Source organism: Ambystoma mexicanum, chromosome 3q (assembly GCF_040938575.1).
Source record: "Ambystoma mexicanum isolate Mex_15411 chromosome 3q, UKY_AmexF1_1, whole genome shotgun sequence".
Lineage (NCBI taxonomy): Eukaryota > Metazoa > Chordata > Amphibia > Caudata > Ambystomatidae > Ambystoma > Ambystoma mexicanum.
Genome location: NC_090926.1, coordinates 572,794,992 through 572,807,240, shown reverse-complemented (window position 1 = coordinate 572,807,240; position 12,249 = coordinate 572,794,992). Strand labels below are relative to the sequence as shown.

The 12,249-nt window shown below is 45.0% G+C and overlaps 1 protein-coding gene across 2 annotated transcripts in view; it reads left to right on the top strand.

Moving 5' to 3' along the window:
• The window catches only part of LOC138582748 (stress-70 protein, mitochondrial), a 1,916,616-nt gene that overhangs the window by 1,177,959 nt on the left and 726,408 nt on the right, over positions 1 to 12,249 (top strand). The window lies entirely within an intron of this gene.

Sequence of the window (12,249 nt, the reverse complement as noted above, 5' to 3'; positions counted from 1 at the left end):
TCTGACTGTGTGATCCTAGACAACAGGAACCCGATTCCACTTGACATTGGCACTGGCCTATTGACTTTTATTTTCCTGTCAGCAAGTGTTCTCTGATTCTGTCTACCTTGACAAAAGTATTGGCTATGAGTTTTGACCCCAACTCTCTTTTGTTAACTCAGGTGCTAAGTGTGGTTTTACCCCGGTAACATTTCTTTCCGCGAATACGCATATCTTTAGTAAGACTGAACTGTCATTACTGTCAAAAAGTGATCGCATATGTATTCTCTGTAACGTCTTTTGTTTCACAACACCGGTCCATCTAATCATAAGGTACTTACCTTGAGTTGTCCTGTACAAAGAGAATTGGTTGTGTGTAGTGTATTTTTTGTGTGATTTTAGTTTAATATTTAATAAAAGTGAAGTGTTTTACCAACAGATGGTTTAGAAATAAATGTACTTTTACTTTTCAATCAAAAACCTTGAGTCAGTGTTTGCTTGAGTCATAGTAACTGTGGTCCTGTGTATAATTTCTTCTACTGCTCATTTTCTCTTGAGATAAGTCTGGCTGCTCCGCTACTGCGACCACTTTAACAGTGTAGTGTGGGCTTGTACCAAAGGTGAACTTGTATTGCCACTTGTAGTCTTAATTGTGTGTAGTGGTCCCTAAGGGCACTGCACATGATTCTGCCTAACACTGGTGTACAACGGTGAGGATTTTGAAGTATAGAGATTACACTTGGAGTGCTGCTATTACCTTGGGTCAACTAACCACAAAGCTAAACACCACTTATTCTGTTAACTGAAAAATCATGTCAAATATGGAAAACTACAGTGAAGAGGGTCTCTTAAACTATACTGCTGAGGTTCTGAGAACCATGTGTAGGGAAAAGAATCTCTCTGGAAAAGGAAAGAAATGTGAACCGGTTGCTAAGTTAATGGGAAAACAAAGTCTGGAGAGTGGGTCAGAAGGGCCTACCCCTCCAGCAAATGTGGATACTGATGTTTCTGATTCAGAGAGTATTGGACTAGAAATAGTAGATGGGTCCTTGTTATGAAACCCTACAATTCCATTGCCTGTTCAGAAAGCACACCCTCTGTCCACAGGGACCCCCACAGGTCCTACACTCACTCCTGAGTTTATTGCTCTGGAGAAAATGAGACTTGAATTAGAAGTGAAACGTATTGATGCACACACTGCCATGAAACATCAAGAATTAGGGCTAAGAGAAATGGAGATGGCTCATGCTCTAGAAATGAAGAAATTGTCTTTGGAAAATGCTTCTCTCCCAGAGTCTTCTAGGTCTTCCAGCCCTAAGAGACCCCGCATGCCAAAGGAAATGATTGGTATCTATGAGACTAAACTTGATGTTTTGGATTGGTTAGCAATGTTTGAGTACAATCATGGGATTCAAGGTATCTCAGGGAATCAATTGATTCCTTGGCTTTTCTCTAGGCTTCCCCCAGTTGCAAGTGATGCAGTAATGGAGTTGAGGGAGGAGCATAAGCAGGATTATGAGTGTGTGAAGCTAGCTTTGATAGCTAGATTTGGGAAGACCCCTTCCCAGTACCTTAAAATGTTTAGGACCCTCAAAAAGCCTGATGGGTACCCCTTGGGCTACCTGGGTGTGTGAATGTTTGAAAAACTTAGATGGTTGAGTTAAGGGTTACAAAGTGAACACTTATGAAGGTTTGAGGAATCTTATAATGTTGGAGTCAATATATGATGCCTGCTCTCCTGAGCTTAGACAGCACTTGGCTGATTCAAAGGAGATACATCCTAAGAAGTTAGCTAAGGCTGCTGACTTGTGGGTTGCCAACAGGGCTACTCACAAGGATTCTGCGTCAACTCAGAAGAAGGATGAGGGAAAGCAGCCAAAGAAAGACACCAAAGAGAATTCCAATAATTCCAATCCAAAAGAGGGCCCCAAACATAACCAGGGTAAGCCACAAGGGAAACCAAATCAGGCTAGTGTACCATCTGGTCCCAAACCAGATGGAGGTCAGAACAAACCCCACTTCATTAAAGCATTTGGAAAATGCTTTTCTTGTGGGTCAACTGACCATGTGAAAGGGGATCCCAGATGGAAGGGTAAACCTTCAGGGGTCCACACTGTCTCCTTAGCCTTCTCCCAGGTGGATGAAGTACCTATAGCCAGTGGAAACTTTGTTACTAGCTGAGGAGCCCATGAGAGTCTCAGCTAGTGTTTCTTTAGTGTCCTTGGGTCTTTGGGAACAACAGAACTTAGATGTCTATAACTCAATCCCAGATAATACTAAAGAGTATTGTAAAGATGGTGTTCTTGTGGATGGTCAGGAGACCCCTGCCATCAGAGACACTGGAGCCAGCATAACTGTGGTTGATGAATGTTTTATCAAGGTGGAGGATGTTGCTAATGCACCCACACACCTACCAAGTTAGCTGGAGGCCCTGTGCAAATGGTTTCCCAGTTACCAGCTCTCATCCAGTGCAATGACATGACTGTCGGAATACCTGTAAGTGTGCAAAATAACATGCCTGGGAGAGTCCTGTTGAGTAATGACCTTAAAACTCTTGGAGTTGTCTAGTACCCCCAGGCCTCCCAGCAGAAGAAGCAGGAGCTCACAAGGTCTGCTAGGGAGAGAACCTTGAGAGGCTCCCCAGGGGACTTGATAGAGGAAACTATCACCCCAAGTCCACAGGACTTACTTACTGCTATTGCAGGACAGAAAGAGACAAAGGGGAAACCCAAGTCTGCCAGCAAGAAACCAGCAAGCACCCTTGTGCCCAGAAGGACATCTCCGAGACTGTCCAAAGTCTCCTCAGCTGAGGCTAAGTGTGAGGTTCAACACTGTATGGTTCAAGTAGATACTGAGGATTCAGATCTAGAAGAAGATCTTACTCTGGTTGGAGATCTTGACCCTGTTGACCATCCTGAGCTGCAGTCTTTACTAGCAGAACGTGGTCCCAACAGGGCAGACTTCAGCAGTGGACAAAGAGAGTGTCCTACTATTGAAGGTCTTCACCTTCAGGCAGCTTCTCAACTCAATGGGACTGAGCCTGGAAAGTGTAGGTTGCACTGGGAAGATGGCCTCTTCTACAGTGAACCGACTGAGTCAACCCTTGGAGACTGCAAAAGACTTGTAGTACCTCTAGTGACTCCAGTTCCTACAGTTAGCCCACGAGATACCTTTGGCTGGACAGTTAAGTTTTAAGAAGACCAAGGAAAGGCTCTCTCTCTACTTCTACTGGCCTAAGATGGGTTCGGAAGTAGACACATTCTGTAGGAGCCGTCACACTTGCCAAACCTCTGGCAAGAGTGGAGCCAAGAATGTGGCACCCTTGGTGCCTCTCCCAGTGGTGGGAGTTCCTTTTGAGAGGGTTGGGATTGCCATTGTTGGTCCTCTTGATCCTCCCACATCTTCAGGTAACAGGTTTATCCTAGTTGTAGTAGACCATGCTACTAGGTATCCTGAAGCAATACCTATGAGAACTGTTACGGCTCAGGCTGTGGCTATGGCCCTACTTGGTATTTTTACCAGAGTAGGTTTTCCTAAGGAGGTGATATCCGGCAGGGGATCAAATTTCATGTCCCACTACATGCAAGCCATGTGGAAAACCTGTGGAGTCGCCTACAAGTTCTCTATTGCCTACCACCCCCAAACCAATGGGTTGGTAGAGAGCATTAACAGAACTATGAAGAGCATGATAGGTGCTTTAGAAGAACCCCTTAAATGAAAGTGGGACCTTCTACTGCCATGCCTTCTCTTTGCATGTGGAGAAGTCCCTCAGGAGGGATTAGGTTACAGTCCCTTCAAACTTCTCTATGGCCATCCAGTCAGAGATCCCTTGGCCCTGATTAAGGAGGGGTTGGAGAGTGCTCCTTCCCGCAAGCCATTCAGAGTGACTGACTATGTGATGGGTCTCCGGAGGAGAATGTCACACATGATGGCTGAAGCAAGTGATAACTTGAAAGCTGGTCAAGCTCTGGTCAAGCATTGGCATGACATGGTTGAGTTTACTCAAGACCAGCTGGTTCTTGTTATGGTACCTACAAGACAGATGGCCTTACAGCACAAGTGGATAGGACCCTTCAAATGTGTGGGTAAACTTGGAGAGGTGAACTATCTTGTGGATTTAGGCAATCCTAAGGAGGCTCCTAGAGCCTTTCACACCAACCGTTTAAAGGCTTATGCCTCTAGACCTGACATGGGAGCCTTGCTCCTAGCTTCAGCTCAGGAGGAGGAGGAGAGTGAACCTCTGCCTGACCTCCTCAGAGGCTTACCTTTAGATGAGCAAGTGGAAGGAGTTAATCTCTCTTCTAGTCTGAAATCTGTCCAGCAGGATGAGTGAAAATTACTGTTAAATCAGTTTGCCTCCCTGTTCTAACTTTCACCAGGCCTGACCCCTTGGGGCCAGCATGGTATCCTCACTGGTGACTGTTTGCCTGTGAAATTCATGGGTTACAGAATGTCAGACAATGTAAGAACCCATATAAGGAATGAGGTCAACAAGATGCTTGATCTCTGGGTTATAGAGCCCTCTACTAGCCCATGGTCTAGCACAGTTGTGCTTGTACCAAAGGCAGGATCCAAGGAGTTGATATTCTGCGTGGACTATAGAGCTCTAAATGCAGTCACTAAGACTGATGCCCATCCTTTACCTAGGACAGATGAGCTGGTGGACAAACTTGGTGCAGCCAAGTACCTCAGCACATTTGACCTAAAGTCAGGCTATTGGCAAATAGCCCTGCAGACCATGCCAAGGAAAAAACTGCATTCTCCACCCCAGCTGGCCTCTACCAATTTAAGGTAATGCCTTTTGGATTAAAGAATGCACTGGCTACATTTCAGAGGATGGTCAATCAAGTTCTGAATTGGATGGAGGACCTCTGCATGGCATACTTGGATGACATTGCAGTGTTCAGCCCTACATAGAAAGAACATATTGATCACCTAAGATATGTGTTGCAGGCTTTTGAACAGACCGACCCATCTCACCATAAAGGCAAGTAAATGTCAAATTGGTCAGAGCACAGTGGTCTACCTTGGACAAGAGGTAGGAGGAGGTGAAATAAGGCCATTGCCTAGCAAAGCCGTACAAAACTAGGCCACCCCTACTACTCAAACCCAAGTGAGAGCCTTCCTAGATCTCACTGGGTACTACAGGAACTTCATAGAGAACTATGGGACCATAGCTTTTCCCTTGAATGTCATCTCCTCTCCCAAATTTCCTAAAAAGGGCAGGTGGAATGAGGAGTGCAATCAAGCTTTTGAAGGCCTGAAGAATGCCCTTTGACAAGGACCAGTCAGTCCTAAGAGCTCCTGACTATCACCAACCCTTCATTGTACAAACAGATGCTTCTAATGTAGGTATAGGTGCAGTCCTTAGTCAACTGGATGAGAAAGGTAGGGAACACCCCATTTGTTTCATCAGCAGGAAGTTAAAGGATCCTGAGACAAGGTGAGCAACAATAGAACGCAAATGCTTTGCTATTGTTTGGGCACTGCAGAGGTTTAGACCATACTTGTATGGATCTACCTTCATTATTCAGACTGACCACCAACCCTTGAGATGGCTGATGCAAATGAAAGGAGAAAACCCCAAACTACTCAGATGGTCAATCTGCCTGCACGGGTTTGATTTTTCCATTGAGCACAGAGCAGGAAGTCACCACCAAAATGCTCATGGTCTCTCTAGGATGTTTTTAACCGATTAGAGGTATGAGATTCATCCAGGAGTGGATTAAATCCTCATGTCCCTTAGTCTGGGGGGGCGAGTGTTAGGGAGAATTCTCATTCTATGGCTAATTTCCCTCACCTAGTGAGTCCCCAGCCGCTTTGCTGGATTTCTGGAGTTATTTTTTCCACTTGGTAAGAGTGTGAGCCTTTTTCCCACTCTTAAATGTTAATGTTAATGTTAAAGGATATTTGTACCGCGCACTATCAGCACCGGAGTGGTCCCCTGGCGCTCTGGCGGCTCTGAAAATGGGAGAAGGGGGTGAGTTAGTGGGGATGAGATGGAAAAGTGCAAGATAGCTGTGATGTGCTGTTGGCAGCCTCCGCCCGGTGGGTCCGTTGGCTGGGCTTGGGTTTTTTTTTCAGTTGGTAGTCGTCGTGTGCTGTTGTGCAAGTCTATGTGCGGTTTGTTATGTTGTTGCAGTGTAGTGAGTTTTGTGCGGTTTGCTGCGTTTAAGGCTTGTGGTTGTGTTTGGTTCGAGTTTGAGAGGTGTATGTAGAGGAGTGAAATTGTTAGTGGGTTGGTTATTGATTCATGATTGCATGCTTAGTCTAGGCTTGGCAGGAGTCGTATATCAATCATTGAATAACAACTCTATCTAGATGCGACGCAGGCTACGTTGAGGATTTCATCTAAGTGCAGCGTATGCTGACATTTACAATTCTGTCTAGATGTTGCACATGCTAAGCTTAGGGGTTCACTCTGTGTGTGCACATGCTAATATTCATTCACAATTCTTTCTAGATGCGACGTAGGCTAATGATTATTACACCTGTCAAAGGTAGAAAAAATATGCATGGGCGAAAAACGCTCTTTTTTTTGGGGGCCTGACTCTTGAGGGTAGAAATAATCCCTAGCCAGTTGCGTGATAGGGGGTCAGCAGGACCTTGCAGAAGAACTATATCATTGATAGTTCTAAAAAACGAAATTCACCATAGAATACATGAAAAAGCGATAAACATTTATTTTTAGCAAAAAAGGTTTTGTCTGAAGAAATTTTTTTTGTGCCGTGGCACAACTCAGATACATATAAAAGTGCATGTATAATCTGCACAGTGGTGGGTTAGTAAAATGTGGTTACAGTTGACACTGTTTGATGTATTGTGATTTTGAACAATATATATAATAGATTGTCACCAAATTGTGTAATGGCAATACACTGAATCAACTGTAACCACATTTTACTAACCCACCACTGTGCAGATTATACATGCACTTTTGTATGTATCTGTGTTGTGCCACGGCACAAAAGCATTTCTTCAGACAAAACCTTTTTTGCTAAAAATAAATGTTTATCGCTTTTTCATGTATTCTATGGTGAATTTCGTTTTTTAGAACTATCAATGATATAGTTCTTCTGCAAGGTCCTGCTGACCCCCTATCACGCAACTGGCTAGGGAAGCCTTTTGACTCTACCCTCTCTATAATTTTGTGACCTGTGAAAGGTGACATAGGCTGACCTTGACCATTCTCTCTATAGGTTGGTAAACATTGGCACTAGTTAACATTGGCTTTGCGGACCTACCAATGATATACAGAGCGAAATACAAATGCCAAGTGGCATAACATAACAGTATGTTAGTGCATAGTACATTGCAACCTTTATGATGGTCAAGGTAATAGAGAGGTAGGTAGAGTAGCGAGGGCTTTCTGGAGTAGAGTGATTGCTCTACCCCCCACCCATGCTACACTCACAGTTTTGTTGGTGTCTGTTAGCTGTTGGCTTCCTTTGCTTCCCCTGCTGACACCGGCAGACACATCTTGGAGCCGTCAATGTAGGAGCCGCTCTTTGCCTTTGGGCCCTTAGCCGCAGGGGCTGCCAGGCAGGCGGCTGCCTGTCCTATTGAGCCATATGCAGAGAAAGCACCAATCACGGTCAGGGACCGTCAAGGAGGCGGGATAAGGCAGGAGCCTGAGTCCGGCTGTGGTGCTCTGGAAGGCCGCGCTCCAAGTGTTCTAGGAACACGTTTGTGGCCCAAAATGGGGTGCTGGGGGGCAGGGCTTGCAGGGGGACTCAAGACTGCGAGCACCAATCACGGGCAGGGACCGTCCAGGAGGCGGGATAAGGCAGGAGCCTGAGTCTGGCTGTGGCGCTCTGGAAGGTCACTCTCCGCATGTTCTATGAACACGTTTGTGGCCCAAAATGAGGTGCTGGGTGGTGGGGCTTGCAGGGGGACTCACCTTATGCCAGGGAAATGGTGGTAATGAGGCAGAGTGCAAGGGGGATCCGTGCCGTAAGCCCAGTGTTGTGGGTGACTGTATGTGAGGAGGCTGCTGAATTATTTGCTGATACTGGTGTAGAAGTTGCTGCAGCTGACCATGTTTATGCATTATTCCCTGGTACTGGTAGCTAACCCAGTGATGATGGTGCTTTTGCCATGTGTAGCTTACTGTTTGTGTCATAGTGGGCTCTGGGGGACACCACTCCCTGAGACCCCTTTCTTATGTGTGTTACACAGCACCTTTAGTGCAGTGATACAGGGTTGTCTTTTAGACTAGCCACTGACTCCATTTTTCTGGGGCTGACTACTGTCCCCCAGAAACAGATAAAGTTGCCATTTACTTTATGTAGTCATTTAAAACTACAGACCTAGTACACCCCATCTTACATGGAGTACTGGAAAGGGTTAATTCCTATACCTTTTTGTCTGTGCCACTCTGAGCTCTGTTTTGCTCTTTTAACATTTAGACTTGGCTGGTGGCAGTGGTATCTACCCTAACTTTTCTACCGCAATTATATTATATAAACGTGGTATTGTTGCAGGCTATTATAGTAGCGAGCAAAGGGCGTGACACTGAGGAACTACCTGCTGTTGTGCTGTGGCTGCGACCCCTTAGCTGCCTTATCAGCTGTTTGAATCAGGAATCAGGAAGAACTGGAAAGACTCCTCCCGGAATCGAAGGAGCGAGGAGAAGTGCTGCTGCGCCATGTAGCCCCACCCCCTCTGCTCTGGGCCCTGCCTTTGCAGGAAGTGTGTCTACAAAACATTGCCCTAGGCACCCTTGCAGCGCTAAGTTCATGCGAGCAAAGGGCGTGACACTGAGGAACTACCTGCTGTTGTGCTGTTTGGCTGCTTGCTGTGGCTTTGCCAGCCAACTAACCTGCCGGCAGAGGACAGCTGAATTCAGCAAAGAGGAAAGCTTAAAGAGGAGCTGCACGACAAAATGAAGTCGGCCCCCGCGGAAACGCCATCAGCGGGTCTGAGAACCCGCCTTCAGGTAAGACAAAGATTAACTTCCCTCCCAGAAGTCGAGGGAAATCCTGACCATTCACTTAGAATGACACAAACGGATCTCCCTATGTTAAAACAGGCACGCTTACCTTTTAGTACTAAGAAGCGTAAGAGCCTCTCGGTGGGGGCTGATATGACAATTGCAAAGAATCCATTGCTGCCCCTGGAAACTGAGGACAAATCTGATCCTGCACCTAAACTCCTTGATCCACATAATGCCCACACCATTCGAACCCTAGCGGAGAGTACAAGCCAACCATCCATGGTCCCTGGCATAACCCGGTTGGCTGAAGTTCGTCTGGACCATAGGAGCTCGGGAGATCAAGATGATTGCGATTCAGGTTAAAATGGCCTGACAGATTGCTCCATTCTCTTTAAAGAGCCCGAAAGCTGTTTGGGCCAAACAAGATTGGAACTGTGTGAGTCGCTTGATAAAGCCCTAGATAGATCAAGACCAGAAATTGAGATAGAGAAGCCAGAGCTGAGTGAAAAACCTATAGCAAGCAAGGAAAATTACTCTATTGTCTCCCCCCCGTAGAGGGCAACACCTCCATGACGAGGGACGATGAGCAAGCCGGATGCCAAAATCCAAAAATGCCCTCCTCAATCAAGGGAACGAATGACTGTCCAGTTGTTAATGTGATTAAAAGCACGTCAGGGGAGGAACCTAAGACACCTATTGACGGCCTCAACAGTGTAAAGTTACCCCTTAATCAAACCCCATGCATTTCTGCAGCCTCGGAGGCCTTATGGGAAAATACAGGTCCTTAGGACTTGACTGAGCTAGGCCAGTTGGAAAAAGCCCTATAGGGCTCTACTACCGCTGTGGGGAATAAGCCCCAGCAAACAGGTCTCACAGATGCAGTACCAGTAGTGTTTGACATCTTCCAGCCATAAATGGAAGATCACCGAAACCAAGGATACAAGGGAAGAGACTACCAAAAAAGCCATCAAAATGAAGAATTGGCTACAGTTAATAAAAACCAAGGAGATGAAGGAAGCCACTACTCAAGCCCCATTCAGGAAATGATTATGACGACCCCCATATTTGGCCGGACTGATAATCAAGCCCGTATGCTAGCTGAGAGAGCGAAACTGTCAGGAAGTTTAAGAGACAACGAATATCCAAACTCGCCAGCAGCCAGCCAGAGCAATTCAAGTCTAGCGAATAAAATCATGCAAGACATAACGATCCTGACGGGAAAAATTGAAAGAGAGAAAAGGAAAAGTTTCTCCCTCATAAATGAGAAGATGGCAGCATTAGACAAAGAACAAGCTAAAGGGAAATCTTTTGATGATGAGGACCCTGTCATAATCCCAACTAAGCACCACGAGGAACAAACATCAACTAAAATGACTCAAACATCAGTTTTTGAAGACAAAAGTCCACGTCTAGTAGAACTATCTAAAGAGTAAATCTCACAAATGATCAATGATGTTTGTAAAACTGAAAAAGTAAAGGACACAGAACACACTCAATAAGTGATCATGGCTTCTTTAAATATCACACTGGCCCCATTCTTAAAACTCTACGAGGTGATAAAGGACTCTGTTCAAGAAGTAACCAGCACCAATACACAAATCAAAGAGACAAACCTGCAAATGGAATCTTCCCTGCAGAGATTGGACATACGAATGTACAAGAAAGCAGAGCAAACGCAACTCTGGCAAAATCGCCTCAGCGAATTAGCGAGAAGGGATGCTAATGATAAAACACTACTGATGGAGGCAGTCCTTGAGGACTGCAAATGGATGAGAAGCCTTTACAAACAGAAAAATGAGCGGGACCAGTTGGCAGATAACATAAAAGCAGGAAAGGGCCCCATGAAATTGAAACAAGGTGATGGTACTCACCCAAAACAACCAGGCCAACCTCTTAAAGATGTAATCCTTTTCTCTCCAGGAAAAAAGTTGGAGGATAGAGGTGAGCCGGCACCTAAACCGGATCAATCAAATGTTGCCATTTATGCAGATGGCTCCTCCAATGGCCAGGTCCTCCATAAGGGAAAGGGGGTGCCAAAGAAAAAAATAGAAAATGAAAAAAAAATCTAAGAATGAAGTCCTAAAACGGAAAGTAAATGGTTCGAGAGCTTTCATGAGGAATCTGAGAACACCGCCCAAAAGAGAAAGCATGCAGTGTGCAAAGAAGCCCAGAAGAGAATTGATAATGAGTGAGCCGGATACTCCAGAGGACGACAGGGAAAAGGAAGCCAAAAATACTGCTGTAATAGATGAGGAAGAATGGGAAGAGTCAGAGCAATCCGCAGACCTAAGTGACCTCATTGAAATAATGGACAAAAACAGGGAAGATGAAGAATGGGATAGCATCAGTTTATCTGATTGGAAAACCATAGATAACTGTGAAACCGTCGATCTGGGAGCGAAACCAAAAGATCGAAAGATGCTGAAACCCCAAAGAGAGAATTTGCCAAAGACTACCAAGAAGCTAGAGAAAAAGGCAGACACTTCACATAGAGGTCCCGTCGGTGAGGATTAAAGAGAGTCCATTTATTTCAAAACCCTGGAACAAAAAAGGAAGGAGCTCGACATTAAAGATAAGAATGCACGAAACCAACAAGGAAAGCTCAACCCAAAATCAAAAAGTAACAAAAGAGAAGGGGAGCATACTGAAGATAACCAAAGGCATGTCTCTCCTCCGCAAAGTCCCAGAAAACCCAGGCCACCTAAAGGTTGCTATCTAAAACTATAAACAACATCAAAAGGCCCTAGAAGGGTAGTGTTAAATAGGAGCTATGTGATGACTCTCTGTAATCAAACTTAAGTCCTACGCACGATATCAACAGATGACATAAAAATTGTGGAATTCCCAAGAGAAAAGCAGATGGAGCAAGTTATATTACATCTTACCTCCAATAAGATCAAGCAGAAACTGCTGGCGGCCAGTGACATCCTCAAAAAAAGGGTTTCCGATTAGAAACTCTGGAGGATAACCTCAAGCCTGACAGTATAAAAGCAACAAAGAAGGAAGAAAAGGAAAACAAGGAGGTGAGGAAAGTATATAACATGGAAAAAAGTCATCGACAAGTACTGTAGTGAAAAAAACAGACCAATCCCAGTAGATGATACAAAAAAGGACTCAAGAGAAAACGCAAAAGAAGACCCAAAAATTCAAAGGGAAAACTTATCCACAATAAAAAAAAAGTGCAGAGAAATTGAAAACCCTGAGGTTTACTGTGGATAATTCAGGGAACCTGAGGAAGGGTAAAATAAACCCGAAAGAAGTCCAATGACTAGACATGGATGGCTAGCACTTTAAACACAAAGAGGAAACAATAGATTTATGAGTAGTCCCAAAGA